Source organism: Triturus cristatus, chromosome 3_2 (assembly GCF_964204655.1).
Source record: "Triturus cristatus chromosome 3_2, aTriCri1.1, whole genome shotgun sequence".
NCBI classification, from domain to species: Eukaryota; Metazoa; Chordata; class Amphibia; order Caudata; family Salamandridae; genus Triturus; species Triturus cristatus.
In genome coordinates this window covers 641,360,639-641,372,816 of record NC_140584.1, presented here as the reverse complement: position 1 = coordinate 641,372,816, position 12,178 = coordinate 641,360,639, and the positions used below count along the sequence as shown (strand labels likewise).

General features: G+C 46.9%; 1 protein-coding gene across 3 annotated transcripts in view; it reads right to left on the bottom strand.

Moving 5' to 3' along the window:
* Positions 1-12,178, bottom strand: part of ERBB4 (erb-b2 receptor tyrosine kinase 4) — a 2,224,949-nt gene that overhangs the window by 1,371,328 nt on the left and 841,443 nt on the right. The gene's annotated exons all lie outside the window — the stretch shown is intronic.

Genomic DNA, 12,178 nt, shown 5'->3' with positions numbered 1-12,178 from the left:
GGCATGGAGGGAGGGAGGAGGAGCAGTAAGAAGTTGGGCGGTTAAGAAAAGGGCAGTACTTCATGGATATTGGGGTAGGCACAAGTGAGAGTGGGACCAACACAGAGAAGGTGTCTGAGGACAGTGAGACATAAGGGGACAATAAAGAAGGGCCAGAGAGCAAAGAACTAAAAATTAGGAACCTCCCTTAGATGGGAGGTGATGAAACCTCGAGGAGCCCACTTGATGCTGGCAACTAAGTAGCGCCTTTGGAAAGGGGCATATGTTGAAATGCTTAAGCTGCTGCATAGGAAGGTGAGGTCCAAGAAAGGGTCCAAGCAAGAGGAATATGAATTAGCCAAGCGGCAGAGGGTCCAGTTGACGATAGAGAACTGGACAGTAGCATTCTAGATATACGTAAGCGTATATTGTGAAACATACCCAGAGCATTTTGTGGCGTTATTTAAATATATGGATATCATCAGGAAGGCACAGATCACAGGGGCGGGATACTCATGGGCCTAATACAACAAGGAATTTAGAGCGCACCTAGCATGAGACCCCAAAGCAAAATGGGGGAGCTGGACACAGATTTGTGGCAGCATATGATGGGAGCGGCCAAAGGGGAGAAGACAATATTTACCGCCAGTGGTTTGCCTATCGTAAACTGGCCATTTCAGGGGAGACCCACCCGGCGATGGGTGGGGGGTACAGGGAAGAGTCAGTCAGGAACAGGGGGCTTGCTGGGACTTCAACAAAGGCTTGTGCACACAAGAGTTCTGTAAGTTTCGCCATGAGTGCTCGAAATTGGGAGGTCGGCACGCACTGGTCAACTGCTTCGGGACTGGGAGGTTACCAGCAGGGAGGTCAGCAATGGCACCAGACAGGGGGAAACCCAGGGAAGCACCAACAACAGTTTTCGGGTGTGCTGGAAGGTAAAGGACTCCAAGGGCCTAGGCCAAAAGGCTCGTACTCCGGTTAACCTGGAGAGAGTGGAGGCAGGGCTATTAGGATCGAGGGGCAGCACAGGTTTGGAAAGGTGGTTTTAGATGGCGGTTTTGTCTGGGGTACATGGGCCCAAGGCATAGTAGATGGGCAGAGAATTTTAGATCAGCCACAGGACATAAACAGATAGTCCAAGCAAAGCTAGATAAAGAGGTGAAAGAAGGGAGGATCGCAGGACCTTTGAGGACTGGCCCGCGGAGAACCTAATCATTTCTGCTATCGGGGCAGTGCAAAAAAAGGAAAATGGCCAATACAGAGTGATACAGCATTTGTCATGGCTGGAAGGGATTTCAGTCAATGATTTTATCTGTGGCAGGCAGCCACGGTATCCTAGTCATCGGTTGATGTGGCCATGCCACTATTAATGACAGCGTGCGCAGCTGCACCAATGGCAAAATGTGAAATAAAATCGGCTTTTCGGTTGCTTCCAGTCCATACAGATGACTGGGATCTTCTGGGTAACCATTTTAAAGTAAAATGGTACATGGAAAAAGCACTGCCTATGGGATGCTCTATTTTGTGCATATTGTTTGTGTGCTTCAGCACATTTTTATAGTGGCTGTTTCACAGCGCACAGGGCACCAGCTGGTAACACACTATCTGGATGACTTTTTCTTTGTGGGTTCCCCGGTCTCCGGAGAATGCCAGAAGGCACTGGACAGTTTCCAAGAGCTGATGGGGGAACTTGGGGTGCTGCTGGCACCTGAAAAGACAATGAGCCCCAACGACATTGTCTTATTTGGGTATCGAGATTGACTCTAAGGCAATGTGGGCACACTTGCCAGAGTACTAAAAAGAGAAAATGTTGGACTTGGTGAGAGGCATGTTATCCAGGGACAAAGCGATGGTCAAAGAAATACAGATACTTTTGGGTCATCTCAACTTTGTGTGCAGAGTTGTGAGCGTGGGGAGAACATTCTGTAGGAGACTGGGGCGAGTATTGTCAGGGCAATATTTACCTCAACATCACGTTTGGCTTTCTGCTGCGGTGAAGGAGGACTTAAGGATGTGGACCGTGTTTTTACAGTCTTTCAATGGGGTTCCGCTGGCAAGAGAAGAGGACCTGACATGGGACGTACAAATATTTTCTGATGCAGCAGGCAGCATGGGTTTTGGCAAGGGAGGTGGTGCGCAGAGCAATGGCCAGCAGTTTGGAAGGACAGTGGCAGGAGCATAGTTTTCCTGGAATTGTTTCACTTAGTGGTAGCTGTAACACTTTGTGGGGAGAAATTAGCTCATAAGAAAGTTCTTTCGGGTGGACAATATGGCAGTAGTCGAAATTGTGAATCGCCAGTCTGCAAGGGATGAGCAGGTTTTGAAATTGCCAAGAGAATTTGTATTGGGCTGCTTGAGACATGATATAGCTTTCAGGGCATTACATGTTCCGGGATTGGACAATGGCATAGCAGAGGCTTTGTCTCGTTCAAAGTGGGGGAGATTCCGTGGGCTGGCCAAGGACGCCGACAGGACCCCGATGCCAATGCCGGCCCATTTGTGGAATGTAGGCAACATAGGATGCTACAATTTGTGGTAGGGTCATTGGCAGAATAGACTTGGGTGGCATACAGTCTAGCATGGATAGAGTGTCGGGCGCCCAGTGGTGCACTGAGGGATGGGAAGGTCCGAAGATGTCATTTAATTTATATTGGACCACATAGACAAAGGTTTTCCGAGGGTCACAATTGCCGGGAATGTATCATTTTCATGGGTAAGCTGCTATGGAGCTACCCTCCAGTGGCAGGGAAACTAGAATTCTAGAAAGATGGGTGAGGGAGAGAGGATCTGGGCAAAATCTTAGGAAGCTGCTTTCTTGGCAGATGCTGATTTGGTTATTGGAGGTACTGCCAGAGGCATGCAAGGATGAGTTAGAGAGGTGCCTTTTTTCAAACCTGATGGTGTGGATGTTCTTCGAGACCTTTAGAGTATCGAATTACTGGGTAACAAGAGGGGAGGGGGAGTGTTTTGGCAGGACGTGGTCCCTCACAGGACTGGGGGGCAAATATGGTTGCAAGCAGTGGACCCCCTTTCTACATGCCCGCTCAGGTGGGCGTCCCAATGGTTCATCTTGTCGGGAGGTCAATGGGGGCGGTATGCAAACACTCGAATGGAAACAGAGTAACGGTTTACCAGCTGAGGGCATTTTTGCCGAAAGCTTTGCACCTCATCGGGATAGACTGAGTAGGTTTTGGGACGCACTCTTTCCGCATTGGGGCAGCAACAGAGGCGAGTAACAGGGGCTGGGCATAAGAGGATATTATGCATTTGGGCCATTGGTCTTCCGATTGTTTCAGGCGCTACTTGAGAAGGGAAGAAGAGGAAGCACGCACGCCATACAGCAATGTATGAAGTTCATGTAAATTTTTCTTGTTTCAGGTTTGATGCCCGGCTCCCAGGCAGAGGAGTTGATCATTTGGGTCGTGGAGCACTCGTTCGTTAAATGGGCACAAGTGCAGGTGCGACAGAGCTCCTTTGGCTTAAACTTAGGATTTAATGAATGCATGTTTAAAGTTGTGTGGAGGGGCAAAGGGGGCATGGCTTGGAAGGAGCTGGTACCCTGTTTAAAAACCTTGATGTAGGGCGTGGTTTTGATGAGGTGTATGAAAAGAGACTTGGCTTTGATTAAGGCGCAGTGGGCAGTTTGTTTTGTTTTGTGGACTGAGCTTGTACATCGCAGGGTGTGGTGTGGAGCCGTCAATCCAGGAGCTATCGATAGGGGTAGGTGAAAAGTGAATACCGAAATGGCACGTTTTTGTAGGAGTTTGTATTTTTGAAGGATTCGTCACTTAGAGATACGTTTTGATACAGTGGAATTTTACAGGGATGATGGCGTGCATCTTTCTAGGATGGGCATGGATCTATACCTTTTGGAGGTCAGAGAGCTGCTGGCCAGTTCTTTGAACGTGCTAAGGCACATGGGCAGAGGGCACAGGCGTAACGAAAATTGAGGGGGCCTCCCTGCATGTTTCGGGGATAGTAGGAGTGGGGACGGGGTCAGGGGTCAGATATCAGATGTTTAGTGAAGTTCTTGTTTTGTAAGGCAGTTGCCAGGTATGTATTGTAATGAGCACCTGTTTCAATAAAGCTGCCTTTTCACACACCAAAATGGTTCAGTGTCTAGTCTGCCGCCCACCCTCCCAAGGTGGGATTGGGGGGCAGCCGACCGGAGGGAGGTCTCCGCCGGGTGGTTCGTGAGAGCGGGGCAGACTTCGGGGTCATCCATTTTGTATTTTGTTGGGCTACTTATTTGTAGCCCAAAGGCTATAATGCTATCGTGTTTGGGGCTCCCAGCCACAATTTCAAGTTTGGTGACCTGGTGGCTGGGAGCAGAGCATAGCCGTTATAATATTTTACCCATCCCCCCTTCCCTTCACTTTAATTGAATTTTCATACTGTAGTTTGGGGCATGTTTTTTTTGGCTGCTTTGATTGGAACAGGTGCTCGCGCTGTGTCATTTTCGAATTTGTGAGTTTACAACGCTAACGCTGCTTCACAGCGTGATATTTTAAACTGTGCAAGTGGCTACTTTTTAGAAATCATTGTGTGTTTTATCTGTTTCCTGACTCCCACTTCATTGTTAACTCCCGCCCCGGTCCGCCGCGTCCATTCTGGGCGATTGATGCGGAGGGTGAGGAGGAGCCAGCACTTCCGGCTCGAGCGGCCAGGTTAGCACTCTAGTGGCCCCTACTGCCTATAAATGTGTGTGGGCCAGCGACCGCGCAGCGGACGCGTGCAGCGGGCGCGCCGGAAGCGCGCCGAAGTCGAGCCAAAGTCAAGCCCGTCTGCGCCCGTCCGCGGCCGGACGGGGCGCGGGGCCATACACCCTGGCCTACCTAATCCCCTCCACATACGGTATGATAAGCAAACCTTGTTAAATCTCCGCCCTACTATAACATTACCATGCTTACATTCTATGCAGGCCTTATCATCACATAACTGCTCCATGTGCCCTTTCACTCTTGAAACGGGCTCCATAACGGTCCCCCCAAAACAATTGATAAAAGCCGCACTGCTTAACTGTAGATCTCTCAGTAAGCACTGCATTCAGGTTTACAACCTACTTGAGGATGAGGCACTGGATATACTGCTGTTAACTGAGACCTGGCTTGGCGAACATTCTGACCCAGACATCATAGAGGCGTTGCCTCCAGGATACTCTCTCGCCAGGCTTGACAGGCAGGAAGGTAGGGGTGGTGGAATAGCTATTGCTGTTAGAGCCCCATTGGAGTGCTCCCTACTCCCCCTAACTATTGACCACTCTGAAGCTGCTTCGTTTAGTATCTTACTGGGACCTCAACACTCCCTATCAGGCATTCTTATATATAGACCCCCAGGTAGACTATTTGATTTTACAGCTAGTCTAGTAGAGGCGACAGCACATCTCGCCTTGAGGAAATCCAAACTCCTGGTACTGGGCGACATGAACATTCATTTTGATGATGTCCAAGATAAGGATGCCTCCTATATAAAAGATGAATTACTTTCCCTGCAGCTTACTCTTAAGAACCAAGAGCCTACTCACAGACAAGGTCATCTGATCGACCCCATATTTGGTAATTGGAATGGAGTAGAAACGCTTCCTCCAATACCCGTGCCTTGGTCGGACCATTTTGTCATTCCCTTGCGTATCTGGCTGTCCGAGCCTGAAACCAGGGGTGATAGTACGCAGATTTACCAATGTCGTAAGTGGAAAAACTTCAACTTAGATACCTTCATCGACATTCTTGCTGCGGCTGGACCTCCTGGAGGGTCAGATTGTGAGGCTGCCTATTCATGCCTGAAGAACTGTGTCCTAACTGCCCTAGATAATACTGCTCCTATCCGCAGATCAGTAATCACCAGGCAAACCAGAAAACCCTCCCCGTGGTTTACTTCGGAACTCCAGGTGGCAAAATCCGCTTGTAAAAAACTGGAACGAGAATGGCGCATTAACTTCTGCCCCAAAGCCAAAACTCAATATAAAATAGCGCAAGCAGGATATTATAAACTTATTCGCTCCTCTAAAGCACTGTATTACAAGGCCCGCATTGGAGAGGCTGAGAACTCCTCAAAGGAGCTCTTTAAAATCTTTAAAGAAATTTCGGTAGTGTCTAGTGAGAGTAATACCCAGAATGACTCGGTTGAATCATGTAACGATATTGCTAGATACTTTGCTAGCAAAATTACTAACATCTATGCTAATTTTTCAAAGGATCTGCCCTCGGGCTCTGCTTTCACTGAGAATTTGGAGATCACTCATGATAAGGCATGCCTTGACCGCTTTACTGTTCCTTGTACTAATACCTTAATTAACATCTGTAAAAGCATTAAATCAGGGTCCCCTCGAGATCCTGCGCCTCCCAAGATCTTAGCAGCTAGCCTTAAAGTCTTAGAACAACACTTCAGACATATTCTCCAACTCTCCTTTTCTACGGCCATCCTCCCCGTAGAGTGGAAGCAAGCCATTGTACTTCCAATAAAGAAGAAACCCAACTTAAGTCAGGATATCCTTGGAAACTTACGACCTATCTCGCTGCTACCGTATTTGGCGAAGGTGGCCGAAAAAATAGCTAACAGCCAACTCATGGCCCATCTAGAGTCGTATAAGGCCTTCCACAGCTCTCAATCTGGGTTCAGGGCAGGGTTTTCCACAGAAACCGCCCTTCTGAGAGCGACCGAAACTCTACGTGCAGGTGCGGATGAGGGCCAGACTATGGCTTTGATTATGCTTGACCTTAGTGCCGCGTTCGACACTGTGGCACATTCCATCCTGCTGCAGTGTCTGAACAAAGCCGGGGTCACCCAGGAAGCGCTGGGCTGGCTTAAAGCCTTTCTCACCAACCGATGCTTCCAGGTTCAGAGAGGCATACATCGCTCTAATAGCATAACCTTAGAACAGGGGGTACCTCAGGGCTCCGCCCTGAGCCCCACCCTGTTCAATCTCTATATGGCCCCCTTGGCGGAAGTGGTTGAATCGTACGGCATTGAATTAGTCTCATATGCCGACGATACCCAACTCCTGCTTTCCCTGTCTCAAGCACCCTCCACTGATGCTAATAATTTTAAAACCTGCATGCAGGCTCTGGCAGGCTGGATGACCCAGCACTGCCTGAAGCTTAATGGCTCAAAAACGGAGGTTCTGGTAATTGGAGGAAGGGATGCGAGCTGGACCAAGGAGTGGTGGCCATCATGCTTGGGATCGCTGCCTACTCCCTGTAAAACAGCTAAGAACCTGGGGATCTGGGTTGATCCCAGACTTTCTTATGACAACCATGTACATAAAGTGGTTGGGAAATGCTTCGGGGTAATGAAGACCTTGAACCGCACCCTAGATCTTCTCCCTCTGGAAGCCAGGCGCATTATGACCCATGCTCTAGTGACCTCGAGGATAGACTATGGCAATGTGCTCCTGCTCGGAACCTCGCAAAAAAACTTTAAGAGACTTCAAGTACTCCAAAATACAGCAGCACGCCTAGTCCTTAGACTTCCGAAAAGGTCAGCCTCTATGCCAGCCCTAGCCACTTTGCATTGGCTCCCCATAAAAAAGAGAGTCCTATTTAAAGCTCTTTTAATCTGCTATAGGATTATCTCACACAAAGCTCCCTCTTATATGATAGATCTGGCTACTCCATACGAGCCTACTAGAATTCTCCGCTCTGGGGGAACTGGATTGCTTAAAATTCCCCGCGTCAAGAAAGCCAGAATGGGCGGATGTTCCTTTCGTGTTATGGCTGCCAAAGAATGGAACTCTCTCCCCATGAATATCAGGCAAGCGGATTCAGAGCCCTTATTTAGGAAACTTTTAAAAACTTATCTGTTTTCCTCCTAACTATTTTATCATGGCTCTGACTTTTTCTCCACAGCGCGGGGACACGCCGAGATGGCGTCACCATGCGCTTTACAAGCTCCTTTATTATTATTATTATTATTAAGGGGAAGTTGTATCATTGCTTGGAACAGATTCTGTGCAAGGGTTTTAAAAGTTTTCCAGGGTTGGCAGAAGTTTTTTGGTTAGCGTTGAAAGTTGGGATAATGGGCAGGGAAAGGGTAGGCAGGTAATTTAAGGTTCAGTTGTAGAAGTTGGGTCATTTACAGTTTTAGAAAGGCAGGTATAGGATGTTGGTTAATAAACGTGTATATTTTAACTGCAATACATTGGAATGTTGTTTATATGTTAATGGAAGGGTAGGGGCATGTTAAGGGGATCGTAGGGGTGGGGTCAGATAGCGGATGTATAGCGAGGTTCTAGTTTTGTAAGGCAGTTGCCAGGTATGTTATTGTAATGAGCACCTGTTTCAATAACGCAGCCTTTTCCACACACCAAAATGGTTCCGTGTCTGGTCTGGCCCCACTCCCGCCCAATCCTGCCTCTGTGGTCCTATTAACAGCTGATATTTTCATTTCTGGTTTTCTCACTCAGCACTTTCCACCCGCGCGTTCACTTCAAATGAGCAGACATCAAATGAAGCGGGATCGTTCCAAATTACTGTCGAAAGAGCAATTGTGGATTACAGCAAATGTGTGTTTCCTTAAGCCTTAACCACAACATCCTTCGGCTATTGTTCCCTGAGCATGCCAGCATTCTGCAGAGAAATGCATGATGGCTTTCAACAGAATTTACATTTGGTGAACTTTTCACAAAGAAAATAAATCCAGACGGGCATGGATTTAAGGACTGCCTAGACTCAATGCAGGAGTTTTTTTAATCTGCCTCTCGATAGAATTCGATCGGGTTCCATTCTGGTCATCTCTGTGACTCTGTGCCAGGGCACAGGCAGCTGGCAGGCCTCTGAAATACTGAAACATAGGGGCCAATTGATAAAGACATTTTTAACGCAGCAAAATGAAACGTGCACAAATTTACGTCTGCACGGCTGTGAGAAATAAGCGTCATTGTACCAATTCCTAATGAGTTCGGTGCGCACCATGAGCAAAATTCTCAAAGTGCACATTGTTAATTGCTAAACATGCCATCAAGATGCTGTCTATCGAAACAATGGAAAGTCTTTTTTTTATAGTTTAAGAATTTTAAGTGAAACAAAATAACATTTAAATAACCACTTGTCAGGAATCCTAGTCAAAGGTTCCAGGGAGGACTACGATTACAAGACCAAACTATAACAATTGGAGTATTTCAGCCCTAAAATTCTGCCCACACCCTCCTCACCCCCACGCCCTGAAGCCCTTTAGTCGAAACCAAGGACCCCTTTTCAGAGCTTGGCTTTCAGGTTAGTGAGGCAGAGCGGTTGAAGGTTTATTAGGGGAGGCTACTACCTAAACACTCAGAAATGCAACTACCACCACTTAGCAAATCGCTGTCCAATAGATGAGTTTTCATTTATAAACTAAAAGTACTTTATTGCTCACACTATTAAATACTGTGAGGAAATTAAGAATATAATATAAGGTGGAATGGCCTATGGTGACACCCTCTTCAGGAGCTGCACACTAAGGAGACACCAACATGGGGTGCACACTAAAGAAGGATTCGAAGAATCAGGTGTACCCCTAACTGTACCCTGTACCCCATCCACTGGAGACACCCCATCAAGTCCTACAACCACAATACCAGCATGCTTAAAAAGACATAGTGGGTGCAGTTAATAAAAGTCAGGCCTACTACATTTTTGGGGAAAGTCACCACAACAGCTAAAACAGAATTATAGAGCCAACACCCAATGCAGTCAATGTGAAAACATTACAAGATGGTGCAGCCCTCCACTGATATTAAACAACAAGTAAAACGATTCAATATTAATATCAACCAAGCATTTGATGGTCAATATTGTGCAGTGTCTGAGTGTTCTTTTCTTTCGTTATATACTGGCTGCAAATCAGCCTATGACCTAAAAATAAACGTTCCGACACCCCAGAACCATGAGATACAAGTCCAACTCTGGGACTCTTGGAGTGCCTAAAAATGATAGAAAAACTCTCCCGGGTTCACTTATGGGCATCAAAATAAATTTTGAGGTCGAATCCTTTGGTGGTCTGCCGCTCTCCTGGCACTTTAAAGAGCCAATTTGTTGAAGCATGGAAATGTCCCTGCCGTACTCCTGGTGCGATGTTCCTTGTCTGAGGCAATCAATCAATTGAGGAAAAGAGAAGGCATTGACCCTCTGGGTTTTACTCCTCCCAGGTTAAAATTAGAGGCCCTGAGGAAAACCTTTAGATGCGCTCAGCTGTGGTCTTGTATTTTTTCTTGCTGCCGTAAGGGACCTGTTCTCCCCGAGGGCTTAGCTATGAAACATCATAGGGCAGTTTCTTTAGCGCAGCACTGGACTCCTACTGGGCAACTTCCCACACAAATGAAAGCAAGAAAGGTGAATTTCTCAGGCCCACTAGGCCAATTGTGATGGGATTTGGCTTGTTTTTCTCCTCGTGGCACACTCTAGCCACCAGGAGTGTTGATCTTAGTTCTCCAGGCCTCTACATGCTTACAACTTCCAGGAACTGATGTATATTACTACTTTTTCACCAATAGGAGACATCTCAAAGACCTTAATCTCCTCTCAGCTTGTTGGAACGTCTTCTTGATGTTACCAGGACCAGTTTCTGTCTGTGCTCCTGCTATTTCCTTCTGGACTGTATTCATCTTTGGCAACATCCCACAGAACTCAAGGCATATTACCCTCTGTCCCTGAAACTCCCAGGTCCACCAGGCCCCTTGCCACTTGCAGCATGCCTGTGTGTCAAACAGAAGTACGGTTCTCCCCCTTTGATAGTTGCCAATCTCTAGGATCTGTCCCCCAGCAAGTTACCAATTCCCAGAGGGAGTGGGGAGGCCAGTGTCAGTAGATCAGGACAAATCCTAGTCCGGCGCTGTCATATTGACCCAGATGTCCTTGAGTACTCATTTACATCAGGAATCAAAAATCCTTGGGTCCTCTCTGTAGCAGGATACAGCAGTCCCTTTTCTTCAGAAAGAGTCCAGTAGGATTCAGGTGTCCTTTCTCTACTAGAGAGGCCTTTTTTTCTTGTGTGTTTTACCCCATATTCAGAATGTTTGCAGAGGTCTATCCGTTGTGCAGGGTTTTTTTAAGTGGTGGGTGGAAAATTGAAAAAATGGGCATCTCTGTCGAAGCCAAAGGTGAGATATCACCTCACTGCCCCACGTCCATCCCTCATGCACAGCATCTATGGAGATCTTCAAGATGGAGACTTCAATTGGTTACTATTCACAACTCCACGGGTACTTTAAGCCTGCCTCTAAATGCCACTGTCAGACTGGTTCCTTCCCTCCAAAATTCACAGAGGTCTCTTGGAGAGACCGGAGACATGGGTCTCGTTTCTCCCCTATTGTTTCCCTGGGAGGGACATGTTCAGGCTGGTCTAACAATGTGGATGTAATCACATTATACAGATTCCACCCTCTCCCTCTTGCTCTCCAGAGAGCAGATATAATCCCTTCCAGATGAGCCTATTGTGTGAGAAATATGTTGATCTATCTATAAATCAGCAGACAAAATAACTTGCTCCATCAAAAAGATCAACGGGGAGAAGATGCGCTGTGTTCAGTGGTACCTAATCAGTTGCATCCACCCCAGAGAACCTTTTAGTATTTTTTTTTTCAGGACTCTCACCCACTGTTGATTAAATTAGTGGTATGCTTCATCATCAAATCCTCACCCAGAAACACTCAAGCATTTGGGAGGGCTCAACCTTGAAAAGTCATTATTTATTATTAACTACTGCAAGGCCTCTCCCATGAGATAACATTGAAGTTACCTTATTACATTGTATAAGTGTATTATGCAAATGGGACCAGGTAACCATTTAATGTTTGGAATTCTGGAATTGTAATTTCAAATCCTTAATTATGGTGAGGTTGGATTTTAGAATACAATTTTGAAAATGTCACTTTTAGAAAGTTTCAATTTTTTGCCCTATCCATTTAGTGCTGCAGCCTGTCTCTGTGTCCCATGAATGGGTGTGTTTGACAGTTGGGCTTTGTGTATTCCTCTTAGACAGCCACACACATTGAGAAGCTTAAATGTGACTGGGTGAGCCATACTAGCAGGACGGGAGGAAGGAGCTGGGCCTAGCCCACTTACACTTGAATGTGCTGTATCCTCTCTCCACACAAAGGGCTGCATACCCCCTGTAGTTAGTCTGGACCCAGGACAGGGAAGGCAGGATGCCTGGGGACTTCAAAGAGAAACCTCTAGAAGCTTCTCCTCATTTTAAAGGCACAATGTGTATAAATATTAGACCTCAG